Genomic DNA, 13,016 nt, shown 5'->3' with positions numbered 1-13,016 from the left:
GACTAACGCAAAGGATTGACTCCTTTATTTTGCCCTTCCGGGAATCTTTTTTTTTTCTGCTCTCTCACTCCTATCTATTCATAAGGACAATAACGCGGGGACGATAGATGAGAAACTTTTGCCTTCTTTTTTATTATAAGATTAGGTCCCTGATGGCGTCTTGCCCCTATTATCCCCACTCAACATCATTGTCGGTGTCCAGGTGAAGCTCTTGACAGAGAACTATCGACCCAAGTGACTGACGCCAATGCTAGAAGATATGGAGATGACCTCCATCACACGCCGAAGGGCACGACCACGCCAGTTGTGAATTACGTGTTTTGTGTGAGCAGTACAGGATAAGGCGTCTGAATACACTGCTGGTCACAATCATAGATTTTAGTTAATGAATATTTCTTACTGCCCCAAACAAATGATGTCTCTCTCTTCATTAAAAAATTATTCATTGTCAGGACTTTTTCCATCGCCTGTTCTTTAAAACCACGACGTTTCGGAGACAGAACCCCAGTGACAGAGACTAGCTCTATCTAAGGGACCGAACAGAGTAGGTACCTCTCACCTGAAAACGAAGACAGAATCAGTCTCCGAAACGTCGTCGTTTTAAAGAACAGACGATGGAAAAAGTCCTGACAATGAATAATTTTAAGTGTAAACTACCGTCGTCAAAACCCTTTAGAATTGGACTCTCTCTTCATGTCCAGTAAATGTATTAGTAAATGAAACATTCTCGCAGAAATTGAAGAGAAAACAATAATGGATGCTTCAGCTGACGTAAGAAGTGACCAACCTTCTTTTCTGAGGTCTGTTGCTTATAATATGCGTAGATATTCAGGGAGCTCATTTCGATCAATAGAATAAGCATTAGTAATTATTTCATAAAAAGAAAAAATAATCTGAACGTGGCCCTAAGTCGTTCATTACATGAAGATTCTAAATAAGAGCACATTTTTTAAGTTACTAGAGTTTATAAACATTGCATTGCGATCAAATTTAAATGTTGTCGTTCAGAAACTAAAGAGAGTAGCACTGAGAATAAAATGAAATAGACCACTATATCAGACACAAATCATAAAAATTGGCCTTTATAGAAAAAGGAAACGAAAAGAGATTCTGAAAGGTATTTCAGGAAGGAAAAACTCTCGTGTTGCACGAATGAAGCTTGACGATAAACATTCCTGTCCTTCGATGGAAGACTCTTCAAAGTTTGAACCACTGTTTTAGGTTTGCTCGTATTCTATGGCAGTCGATATATAAATGTGGGAGACTAATTAGGAGCATGGCCGTTGCCAAGGGAACTTGAAGAGGCACAGGAATTAGTCGAGTCCCTGATGATGATTATTATATCGCAGGGTAGCTAGAGGAGGAGACTCGATAAATACAAGGGAATAAGAGCTCACCCCCCGCCCCTCTATCAAATACGGCTACTTACCCATAGAATATGGACCCCATCCTTTTCCCCTTAGCATGCTCTCACGTGACAAATAATTGGAAACAGAACGAATTCTAATGCACAAAATGGCGACTGATACAACGGCATTAAATTGCTTGTAAAATGATAGCTGTTTGAGGCAGATTTGTTATCAAACAATTAACAGTACGTGTAAATTTCTGACATTAAATGTAAACTGAATGCTTGTAATAAGAGCCAACACCTGTGATCTCCACATTCATGGCTGACATATTTCAACAACTTAACTATAACTACGTGTATCCTCACAGAACCTAACATATCGATGTGGTTAACTGCATAACGTCTATCGTTGTGTTATCATGTTGTCATTTAGGTGTCTGTCTTATTTCGTACTTCATATACGTATATGTGCTTCAATACAGTTTGTGGACAAATTTCTAGGATTTTGGAAACGGTCTTGTAAGAAATGAGACAATTAATTCTACAAATTCTGAAGCCGAAATCAATATGATTATTTTTAAGTTAATGTCATGTAATTGCTCTGAAGTTAAAATTTACAACTCGATTACGTAATGAAAACATATGTATGTCTTATAATAATTGCGTATGTCAGATTGTAGCTGTCAATCAGTTGTACATTTTGAGAATTAGATTTTCAGTAGACCAGTTTATAAAGAGTGCTTTTAACAAGTATTTTAAATAAAAGTCATCATGAGTTAACAAATCGATCAATACGGTGTATATGATTAAATTATTCCAGCTTGTATTTATTTGATTTAGTCGTCAAAATGTACTAATTTATTAATTAATAATTTTAAGTTCTGTAGAAACATCCTTCTCAATGCAGAGTTTAGCTGAAGTTGCTAGTGACAGCTAAACATCTATTTTCACACAAAATTACCACCTCAGAAACCTTTCATCTTATAAGGTCTGCAAACATATTCATAATTTATGCACGATCTCCACGCCAGAGCGAATACTTGCCAGGGGCTATGTTCATGTGAACCGAGTTAGCCATGTTAGCTCGGCCAACACTTTGAAAAACGAAAAATATTTTATCATCATCATCATCATTATTACTTGGGAAAATTTTATTTGAGAACGCTCAGACCAGACAGTGGTTCAGTTAAACTACTTCAGAAACCTAATGAGATTTGAGATTCTCACGCGGTGAGTATGTCGATTTGGGTCTCCTGTGTTGCATTGACTCGTGGACTTATTGATCGTTTTGGAAAAGTCGTACTGTCTCCATCTTCATGCCAGTAAATTAAGACAGCATGTTTCTTCGAAATGTTATTGATATCTGCCTACACGTCAGCACAGCATTATTACCCAGAAGTCCAACACCAACATGTTTCAGAAACTGAGTGGACTCAAATGACAGTCTCGGCTTTCGTTTAATTGCTAAGCTGGCTGGCTCCATGATATTAATATTAAATATGACGACGACAACATGACGTCTAAATCTGATAAAATACGTTTCACCACCTTGGGACCTACACTCCTTGATATCATTCTGGGTTTTGGCGCCAAGAACGCTAGTACGGTTACAACAGCGTTCCAGCATCAGTATTCCATCCCTGAAGATGGAAACAATATTTCTCCGCAAAAAATCTCAGAACAACAAAGACATCATCATCATCATTATCATCCTCACCGCCGTGAAAACATCAAATCTCTTACGCTGTACTGTTTCAGCAAATTTTCATGTCTTGTTTTGTTCCGAACATGAGACCCGAAGTGTTTCTTCAGCTATTTGAGATTGCTGTTGCAGTCGTGACACGTGACAAGCACGTAGCATTTCTGACGTGTGTCCGACTGACACATCACGACATCGCTGGCATTGCTGGGGGGAGGGGGCCTTAAAAGCACGCTCCGTCACTCAAACGTCGTAAAGGCGTGTAAGTACTCTTGTGAGAAGAAGGGTGTGTGGAGTGATGGCACAGGACCACGTCAAACTGCATGCTGGCTGGTCACCTACCAGTGCAGCACCAACAACCCTTCGTATAGGAAACTCAATTTGCATACGTACAATGTAATTTAACATCTTGTTGTCGATTTGGTCTTACGGATTGTAACGCCGTGTAGACTTGTTGGCAGACACCAACGTTTCAGAGAAACATACTGTCTCCATCTTCAGGGCTGACGTGGAGATGGAGACAGTATGTACGTATTCAGCCCTTCTTCAGTGCACTTGATATCTTGGTTTGATTTTCAAGTTATCCATCGAGTATGAGAATATGTATAGTTTGTAGGACACGTGCTATTCCTCAAGACATATGACAGCGGAAGGAAGTCCACAGAGCAAAGTCCTCCTTATGTAGCTTATAATCTCCCAGATGGTCAATAAATTCGCTCTGGTGCCTTATCCTGAGCAGACAAATCTACTTCACAACTCACATTTCTTTCACATTTTCATAATTAATGACATGCTATTTAGAGTAAATATCGTTATTTATTGTGTGTTTTCAGAGTGAGAATAAACAACGCTTTAAAGAGAGTAGGAAATTATATAGTCATCCCTAAACACTTGTCTGAGCGTTTGCTATGATAGCGTCATTGAAATATGAATAACAGAAAATGTGAAGTTATTTAGTTCTGTTGTTGTTGTTATTATTATTATTATTATTATTTTTATCATTATTAGCGTAATTACATTGGTGGCCTTAACTTGAAGCTTGGAAATTTATGATTCACGAATTGCTGGCAAAAAGTAATTGCATAGTACGTTTATAAATGACGTTTCGTTGCAAGTCAGGAAATAGCAAGCAATTTTAACTTTAACACAACGGACACATTGAAAGTATAGATCTATATTATTTTGCTGTCGCATGTTGCTGGTGACATATACATACATGTTTCTTAATCCTATTTGACGAGACAATAAGTACAGTTAATATTAAAGTGTTACTTTTTTATCTCACACTTTAAGTTATGATTTAAATCTACACAAATTAACACCTGAAGCCATGTAAATCGAGACTGTTTAACACTAACAGTACAATTATACTATGATCATGGCAGTTGGAACATTTAAATCTGGAAAGCGTCCCGAGGCGAAAGCCACTCTCGAGTCGTTGGAGGTTTAGACAGAGCCGAGCCGTGCAGAAATGGTTAATGAAACATGCCTGGTAGGTTCACAACTGTGAAGTGGGTGAAGTAGCTCTAAATCATGGCAGTGTAAGGAAAGGTTGGATCGTCTTAGAATCCCGCAGAACGTGGAGCCAATAAACCTGAAGTGTGGGAAACAGTAACAGGCATGGCGATTCTGAACCAACAGGATGTATAAGGTATCATTATGTGCTATCCATATTGGTTATACACATGATAAATTGGGTTAAAACAAGCCTGCCTTCTTGAAGCATGAAAAAAACATATCCCGTTAGAAAAGAAATTAACCTTTCTTCTTTAACCACAAAGAACACCCCCTTATTTTCTTAAAAATGTTACTACTCACCCCCAACAACAAAACTTAACTACTACCCAATTTATTTTTCACACCATATTTAAAAAGGTTTTTTTGCACAAAATTATTGTTTTTCCTGAAAGGGGGAGTAGGATATTTATATACCTCTAATTTAAACTGCCCAACTTTATCGTTCTTATTTTTTAAACAAACATGAGATTCAATACAGTGATAATCAATAACTTGAAAGAATGAGTACAGGATACTTCGAAACGTCGGTTGTGTAGCGTAAATTTCTGAGCCGTGTCCACTCTTCTTGAAGAACGTATCAATAGTTGATTGCTTTGCCGGAAACATTTTCTCCAGAGGTATTTCTTTGAAGCAAGATGTCAACACAGAAAGTTAAAACATCCCATCTTTTGTCGGTGCATCGTTAAACAAGGTATTTGTGCACCACTTGAAGTAACATAATCACCTATCTCTTCATGCAACTAATGTGTATCACAGATATTTTTTTGATATTTAAATACGTAAAATTGTGCTCATTGTAACCTCATTACCCCAGCTACCCTGTAACTACCTGTATTATGTTTAAACAATAAAAACTTTCAATAAGTCACATAGATTAATACTTGGATTCAAGAACCATTTTACTCTGAGTAAAAGGAACCTGTCGCCTTAGTTCATTGTTAAAGAGATGTATAGAGTACTCGCTGCAGAATTATGTGTCGGCTAGGTGACACAGAGTGGTACCAAACCAATCCAATTTTATAAAAACCTCCGACACTCTCCTCTCCCCCCTCACACTACGCCCACACCATAACAGATCACAGCCAGCCCTGTCTATAACCTGACACAAATAATGATTTTAGGGGGTGGAAATACGAGGGACTGTCCCTTGTCTTGATATAATCCTGGCTTATATACAGTATGGTTATAGATTGATCACCACAGCCTAGCCTCACTCACTTTACTTGTGATTCGAGTCGCTTTAATCACCGAATTATAATTCTTGCAGCAGTCTAAAGAAAAAGTGTTATTATTTAGTGAACGTCTTAGATACCTTCTAAAACGAATTTTATTAGCGAAAATTTTAATTTTGTGTTTAAAAATTTGCCTTCCTGTAACCCGCATGGCCACACCACCTTGTAGGCCAGTGTTTTCCAAAATTACAATATATAAGTTAAAATTTAAACGTTTCAAAGCTGGATTCTGCTTTCGTCTTCAGATAAAAAGGGGAAGATGATAGATGGTCTATGTATAATCCAGCTTCCGAAACGTTGCAGTTTTACTATTTTATAATTTAGCCGATGGACAAAGTCCAAAATAAAAAAATTCTTCATTGAATTACAGTATTCCTTTTACGGTTTCTGCCCAAGAATTATTTCTTGCGTAGACCCCCACCCCTCACCGGTAAATTAATGGGGTGCAACGAGGAGGGGCGGGGGAACAAGGCGGTAACAAGCGTTCTATAAATCCACTCCCTTAGGATCTGAGTCAAGCACTGTCTAATGTAGGCCTTTTCTGTTCGTGACTAGAAATGTCTTGTCATCGAATGAAGTGAAACGAAACTCAGGCACACGTTGGCGTGACATTGTTCCCGAACTTCCCCAAGTTTTGTTAGACGGCTATAAAATGCAAACACTTCTACTGCAGAATCTCAGAATAGGGCAGTTATTCAATTATACCATCGAGAGTGCCCATTGTTTGTTCTGCTGTTAAAGTTAAATCGCTCTGAAACAATGCAATCACTATTTTTTCCTGAAGTTTGAACTGACAAAAGACTGTGCTCTTGCGTATACTGTGTATTTACCTGTGGTTTATCTAACGACATTGTCAGTATCTCAAGAGTATATAGGCCTAAGAATTGGAAATGATATGGAAGGAACTGGTCGTGGTCTACTTTAAGATGCAATCCGGGCATTCGCTTTTAGAGAAACTTCTACCAGACTATACGGCCCTACAGTCCAGAAGACAGCCATCTTAAAATTCACCGCCGTGAGAACCTGAAATCTTGCCAAATCTGGGTTTCTTGGAACACTAGTATAATACTGCTAGCCATTGTAATGGAAAGTGGTCGCCTGGTGACAAGAGGAACTTTGAGAAATTAACTCTGCTGAGCATAACCGTTGCTTCCTGCATCTGGTATTCTCAAGTGAAAAAAGTCGTTTGATGTGACATGGTCAGATAAAATTTAGAACTGTTAAGAATTGTATTATTCGTGGTAAAGTAGGAAATATCAAATTTGGTATGTATGGTTAACTGGAAAATTTAAAAGCCTTTCTTAAAGTAATTAAAGAAAACCTATTTCTTATGTCTCTTTGGCGGAAATTGCTTTTTAGGTTTCTGTCACTGCACACGTCACTTCCGATCCAGACACAAGAAGAAATTACAAAGGAACATTGGCTACCCATGCTGTTTTTATTGTTCAGGGCGACAAACGCAAGAACATACTAAAAAGCATTTTAAATCTCTTAAACCCCCCTCTTTAAACACTAGATTTTCCATAAAGTCATACAAATTATAATTAATATACAATATACAGTGTTAAGATATTTATATTTACCTTTTATTCTTTACAAAGCTCATCAATATTTACCTCAATTAACCAAAGAACTCGAAAGGGATACAGTACCTTAGGCTTCGTGTCAAAAATCAAAGGTTCCTTAAGGGTTACAACAGTGAAATGTTGACTAGCCTATTCACAGAGTCACAAGTAATTATTTATTGTTTTAAGTATTGTTGTGGGTAAATCTTGTCGTGTACCAAGTCCCACTCTATTTTTCCGACATTTCTGGAAGCTCTACTCAACATTTTTATCTGCGCCACTGATCATGATGATATAATAGTTACTGTACAGGCATTATTACTAATATTATCAAAAAAGTAGCTTACTGAACAACATTCCATTAATATCTTTGTAAAATAGCATCATAAATTAGTTTAGGACTTCATCGAAATTGCTTCATTTATATTAGAGATTTTAGTTGGAGAAATATGACAATTTTAGGCGTGTTTCTTGGAATTATCTGTCTTCCTCATTATATTTATTTGTTTATTTTTGTAATTGACCAATTGCCTTGGCATTATGTTCTAACAGAAAATATTATTCACTCGTGGGCTAATGGCTACTTAAATAGTACCTTAGGCAAGAAGAATTTGCATTCTAGATCTCATAATACCCTAAATATATGGCGCACCCTTCATAGTATTTTCGGCCTGAGTAGCTAACAAATACCCTTTTTCTTTTACAGAGCGAGCGGCTACAGGCCCGTGGAGCCAGGGTCTTCTCCGGACAAGGTAAGATTTTGTTTGACCGCCTCATTAACACATCAGCTCGCGACACTGTTGGTCGCCTTCGTCAGTTGCTGGCCGTTGTCATAAAACGGCTTCTCGGGCAACAAGTCAACGAAGGCTTTTACTTACCATTTTCCCCTAGCTTACTTTTCAGCTCTAACTTTGGAACGATGTTGTTTGTTTTGAAATTTGTACAACAGCTTCTGGTTTTGAACGGCGGTGCGACTTTAAGACTTCTGAAATGTACATTCGATTCGGAAAAAAAAGGTATACTGCTTTTCCGCTGTTTATATCTTTAGCTTTAGGATTCTGCCAACAAGCAGAACGTCAGAAAAGATGAACTCAAAAAATTGACTGAAGCGTAACATATTATGTATACTTGTAAGTCTGTACAACTAAGAGTTATGTTCAGCGGCCAATATAAAAGTTAACTGAATCAAAACAACCTTTCCTCCGAGATCAGCCAAGTGCCGGGTCACAGATGAAGCCCCCCCCCCCCCCCCCCAACGTAAGACCGAGGGTATGCTAATGAGCTGTTTGGTCAGGGCTGTCGCGTACCAGAAGTGGCGTTGACATATGAATATGCAGTGATGATGGATTGGTGATCATTTGCGGAAAACCAAAGAACTCGAAGAAGGCTTGATCCCGTGCAATTGAACTACCACGAATCTCATTCTTTTAATAACTGAATCCCGGTCACTGCAGTAAGAAGCCATCGCGTAAGAATCTAAGCTACGGCACGATTTAATTTAAGTAATGAAACTAAGTTAGCAGCGTTTAATGCAGAGGAAATGTCTTCGGTACCAACGTATAACAAATGAGACGACAAGCAAAATTTATATATATATATTTTTGATAAAGAAGTTTTAACAATTTTGTACTTTTAATGCGATTTTCGAAAAAAAATGCTACTATAAACTATATTGCTGTTCAACATAAAATAGGTCCATGCCTCTGTAATTTTACAGGTCATACGCTAGTATTCGTAATATAGTTGAATACAGCAGAGAAGGGCCATTATAATCCTCAGCTATTACGTAAAGTGTTTGAAACACGCCAAGAAGATTAGCAATGTAATCTGTGTACTGGACTGACAAAAAGCAGAAACTCGTCGCAAAAGAAATCACACAAAACTTGTGGCATCTCCCGTCTTGTATTTTACACGCTTGCCTTAGTGGAATGTCTGTTTAAACAGGTCTGAGTCGTAAACCTAGAAAGTACTACTACACTGTGGAAGGCTCCTATATGCACATCAGAGAAGGAGTTCTTTTGACATAAAGTTTATAACCTTTTCATACATAAACACACGAATTTTTCTTCGTCTAGTTAACTTCGGTGTCTGGTTGACAGGCATATCAAACTGTGAACGCTGGGAAGTGATAATAAAATCATATGCATGGCAGAACAGCACACTCCATTGTATCGTCGGGTGCAGTTATGTTATAGATATATGTGCAGACACTTTGACGGAAAACAGACACAACTCTACATTCGGGCTGATGTGAAATATCAACCTCTTGCTATTGAAAGCGGTAACACATTGTTATCAGACCTGCTTCATACTACCGAATGAACCAAACTACCCTCAAGAAACGAATACAAATAAAACAAACCAACTCCTCTAAATGCACCCTTATATTATCCGACAATGGACCTGAGCAAGTACACCAGTTTCTTTTCATATTAACCCTTTAAAGCCTAATGGTAATTATATGTCCCACCTGATTTTACAGTCAACATGTCTGCAGTGTGTGTTTTCCATGTTTCTCGGTATAAACAGGGAATATTTCATTAAACAGCATTAACACATTTGTGTTTATATCGTTGAAGTGTGGTGTTTTCTTTGAGGTACGGATTGAATTCAGGCGAACTTTGGCTTTATAGAGTTATGTACCTAGGACGTGTGTTCTTGCAGCACGAAATTCGAAAAGCAGAGTCCGATCAATAATTTGCATTGTTTACCGACGACCATAAATTTTACGTGAAACGTTTTTTTATATGAGGAACATATTCCTGTTTGTTGTCGTTGGGTGCTGTGTAGTTACCTCGCTTCTTAAGTATGATAATAAGAAATTGTAGGATATATGTCCGTCTTCCATTTTACCTTGTCTGTTCCGTTTAAACATTTCTTTTTTCGCTAGCCGCAACTTTTAATTTTCTCTGACACAGAGAATAATTCTCCACACCCATTGTCTAGATAAAGAATGAGACAGAAGTGCTGTAATTTAATTAAACTCCGGAATTTAACCGGAAAAAATAACAAGTTTAAAGATGATTGTTTGGAAGCAGACGGCGGTAGGAGCTAATGCCTGAATACGGTTATCGTGCATTAATATGAATAAAATACACGTAACCTTAATGGAGTCTGTTTCGCACCAGATGCGTAGATTTGTCATTTCTTGAAAGAAAGCATGTTCACAGGTTCATGTATTAGGACACCCTACTGAGTAACCTTGTGGTTAGACATACGGTGGTTCACACTTCAGCGTTTATTTATGTTTATTATGTAATATAGCAGATTCTTATGAACAGTTGTTTCGAAATTTATAGTGTGGATTTATTAATTTAATCCTTTAATGCCGAGTGGTAACTAGACATACCATTTGTTTTAACACTCAGTAATGTAGATGATAGATTTCATACTATTTTAAATGTAAACGTTGATTATTTCCTTAAACAGCATTAATCAATTTATCTCTGTAATTACGGTGTTATATTTTCTATTAGAAGCAGATTGAAATATTATTTAGATCAAATAAGGTAAGATAATAGTCGGGAAATAACTACCCAAATGCATTTGTATACATTTAGAAAAACAGAAATGTAGTTAAAAGGTGTACCAGATGTGACGTATGGTTAGTCTTACGGCATAAATTAGATTTTAAATATTAGAATTCATAAGATATAAAACAAATGCCAATTTCAGGTGAATAATAGAGCATACTTATTTATATTTTCTTCGTAATTTCAACTTTTAATTTCTTTCTATTTCCTAACTGATGTTGTATGCTACACAAATAATGAAATCTGTGACTATGTTTCGAAGGTATTGGCTGTAATTAGGAAGAAATGTCAGTCTACTGGAACTACAGAATTCCACGAATAATTCTGTCACATCTGGTCCATCGTACTGATCGATGTTGGACCTCTGAATAAATAACAGGTTTTTTAACAATTACATATCAGTGGAATATTTAAGGACATGCAAATAGCTATTAAGATTATTTATTTCGAAGCTTCATTGAATGTCATAATAATAACGTATATGACAGTATAGTAAATAATTGATTTTCAAAAGCAAATCCCTTTGCAATTTTTTTTTGCGTACAAATTGAGATAATTAATTGAGAGTTGTGTAAAAATGTTAGAATAATTTTACTCATGAACCGATGGACATTTTTAGTTATCAGACTCTAAAATATGTTATTAGATAAAATAGGTTGTATAATCTTAACTGAATTTAGAATATTAAAAACATGAACTGACAACAGACAGCTGCAGTACTGATTAAATTGCACAAATGCCCTTAACAAGAAAACTTAATTTCAAATGAAAATAATAAAAGCGAGGATGTGTTGAGACAATGCAACAGACAGATGAAATTGAAAAACAGGAGAACGAAATAGGAGCGCCTGACTTCTTGCTGCCATGTGTCCTATCGCCTCGCCTCTAGCTTACGTCTAAGAGGGCAGAAAACCCAAACTTTATATCTACCTGACCCTAAACCTGTAATTACTGCTCGGGAGGGAAACAAATGACTGAAGGGTCGGACATGAGAAAGGCAGAGAGAGATAAAACGGAGTTCATTAGCTAGACACCGGGACCCAAAAACTAGATGACTGTGTTGTAACAGCTTTCTGCCTTAGCCTGTGAACAGTTTTCAATCTATATTCTAATGACACAGAATATATTTTGGCAAAAAAGATATGTGTGTGTGGTAATGTCATGTTGCCTAAAGTCAGGTTATATTCGGGCGGAATATGGTTTCAAGGTTTTCAGGTAGCCTATTACTTCAAAACTTCTAGAAATTTATAAATGAACGAGCGGGAAAAATTAACAAAATCCACTGAGAAGAATCCACAAGAAACTGGTAGTTGCTTAGATTGAAGGTCCTTTGACCTGTTAACAAAAGAACGCCAGTGGCTTCTGTCCTGAGCAAGATGAATCCAATCCACGACACAAGGAATTTTATCATCCCATCTACATCTACGTCTACCAAGTAGTCTCTTCACTGCAGGTAATTTTAAATATTGCCTAAAATACGACTCTCTTTGATTTTAGCGGCAAACAATTTTATCCAGCTTGATTTTCCGACCTGAATATTAATAAATTCTTTAATTAATATTTAATGTTTCTGTGCATTAAGTATCTTTGAAATTTTAATTCACAATTCACCTGCACTAACAGTCCGAAAGTCTGTTTTGCCCACAGAATGAATTTTTTTTATGATTTATAGAATAAACAACTATTATTTCCGTAGACAACATTAAGTAATGACCTTTGTGCTTCGAAGGGTTAAACCCTTTCTGTGTTTAAGAGACATGCCGTGTTGAAGTCGTGAGGAACACGGCGTTGTAGACGGTTCGGCAAACTTCGGCCGGCCTTGTTTTTTTCGGTTTACGTGATGTTCGCACATGGCCAGATTTCTTTTCTTGGCAGCGACGCCCTTTTCTGTTTCTATAGGGTATGAAAATAGGAATTTGTTTAAAACGAGAATGTCCAGTCGCTTTTAATAGTGGACGTGTTTAAACCTACTGATCGTATAAAAGTAACTTTAAAAAGCGTACAGAACAAGATGGGCGAGCTTGCAGTACACATGGGAAGATGAGAAACTCGTAACAAAATTTTGATTTGAAGGCCTGAACGAAAGAAGACCACTCGGGCGTAGACGGGTGGATAATA

General features: G+C 37.1%; 1 protein-coding gene and 1 long non-coding RNA gene across 6 annotated transcripts in view; one reads left to right on the top strand and one right to left on the bottom strand.

The window, feature by feature from the left end:
- The window catches only part of LOC110829823 (uncharacterized), a 371,352-nt gene that overhangs the window by 49,167 nt on the left and 309,169 nt on the right, over positions 1 to 13,016 (top strand). Inside the window, exon 2 of the long non-coding RNA XR_015534118.1 lies at positions 8,072 to 8,117. This is a non-coding gene — a long non-coding RNA (uncharacterized LOC110829823). The remainder of the gene's footprint in view (positions 1 to 8,071; positions 8,118 to 13,016) is intronic.
- LOC110829814 (zinc finger protein basonuclin-2) overlaps positions 1 to 13,016 on the bottom strand; it is a 249,162-nt gene that overhangs the window by 188,901 nt on the left and 47,245 nt on the right. The window lies entirely within an intron of this gene.

Source organism: Zootermopsis nevadensis, unplaced genomic scaffold (assembly GCF_977971745.1).
Source record: "Zootermopsis nevadensis isolate Lab colony 2312 unplaced genomic scaffold, Znev_1.0 Znev_ptg000008l, whole genome shotgun sequence".
Classification (NCBI taxonomy): domain Eukaryota; kingdom Metazoa; phylum Arthropoda; class Insecta; order Blattodea; family Termopsidae; genus Zootermopsis; species Zootermopsis nevadensis.
Note: the sequence above shows the minus strand (reverse complement) of the source record. Positions and strands in the feature narration are given on the sequence as shown.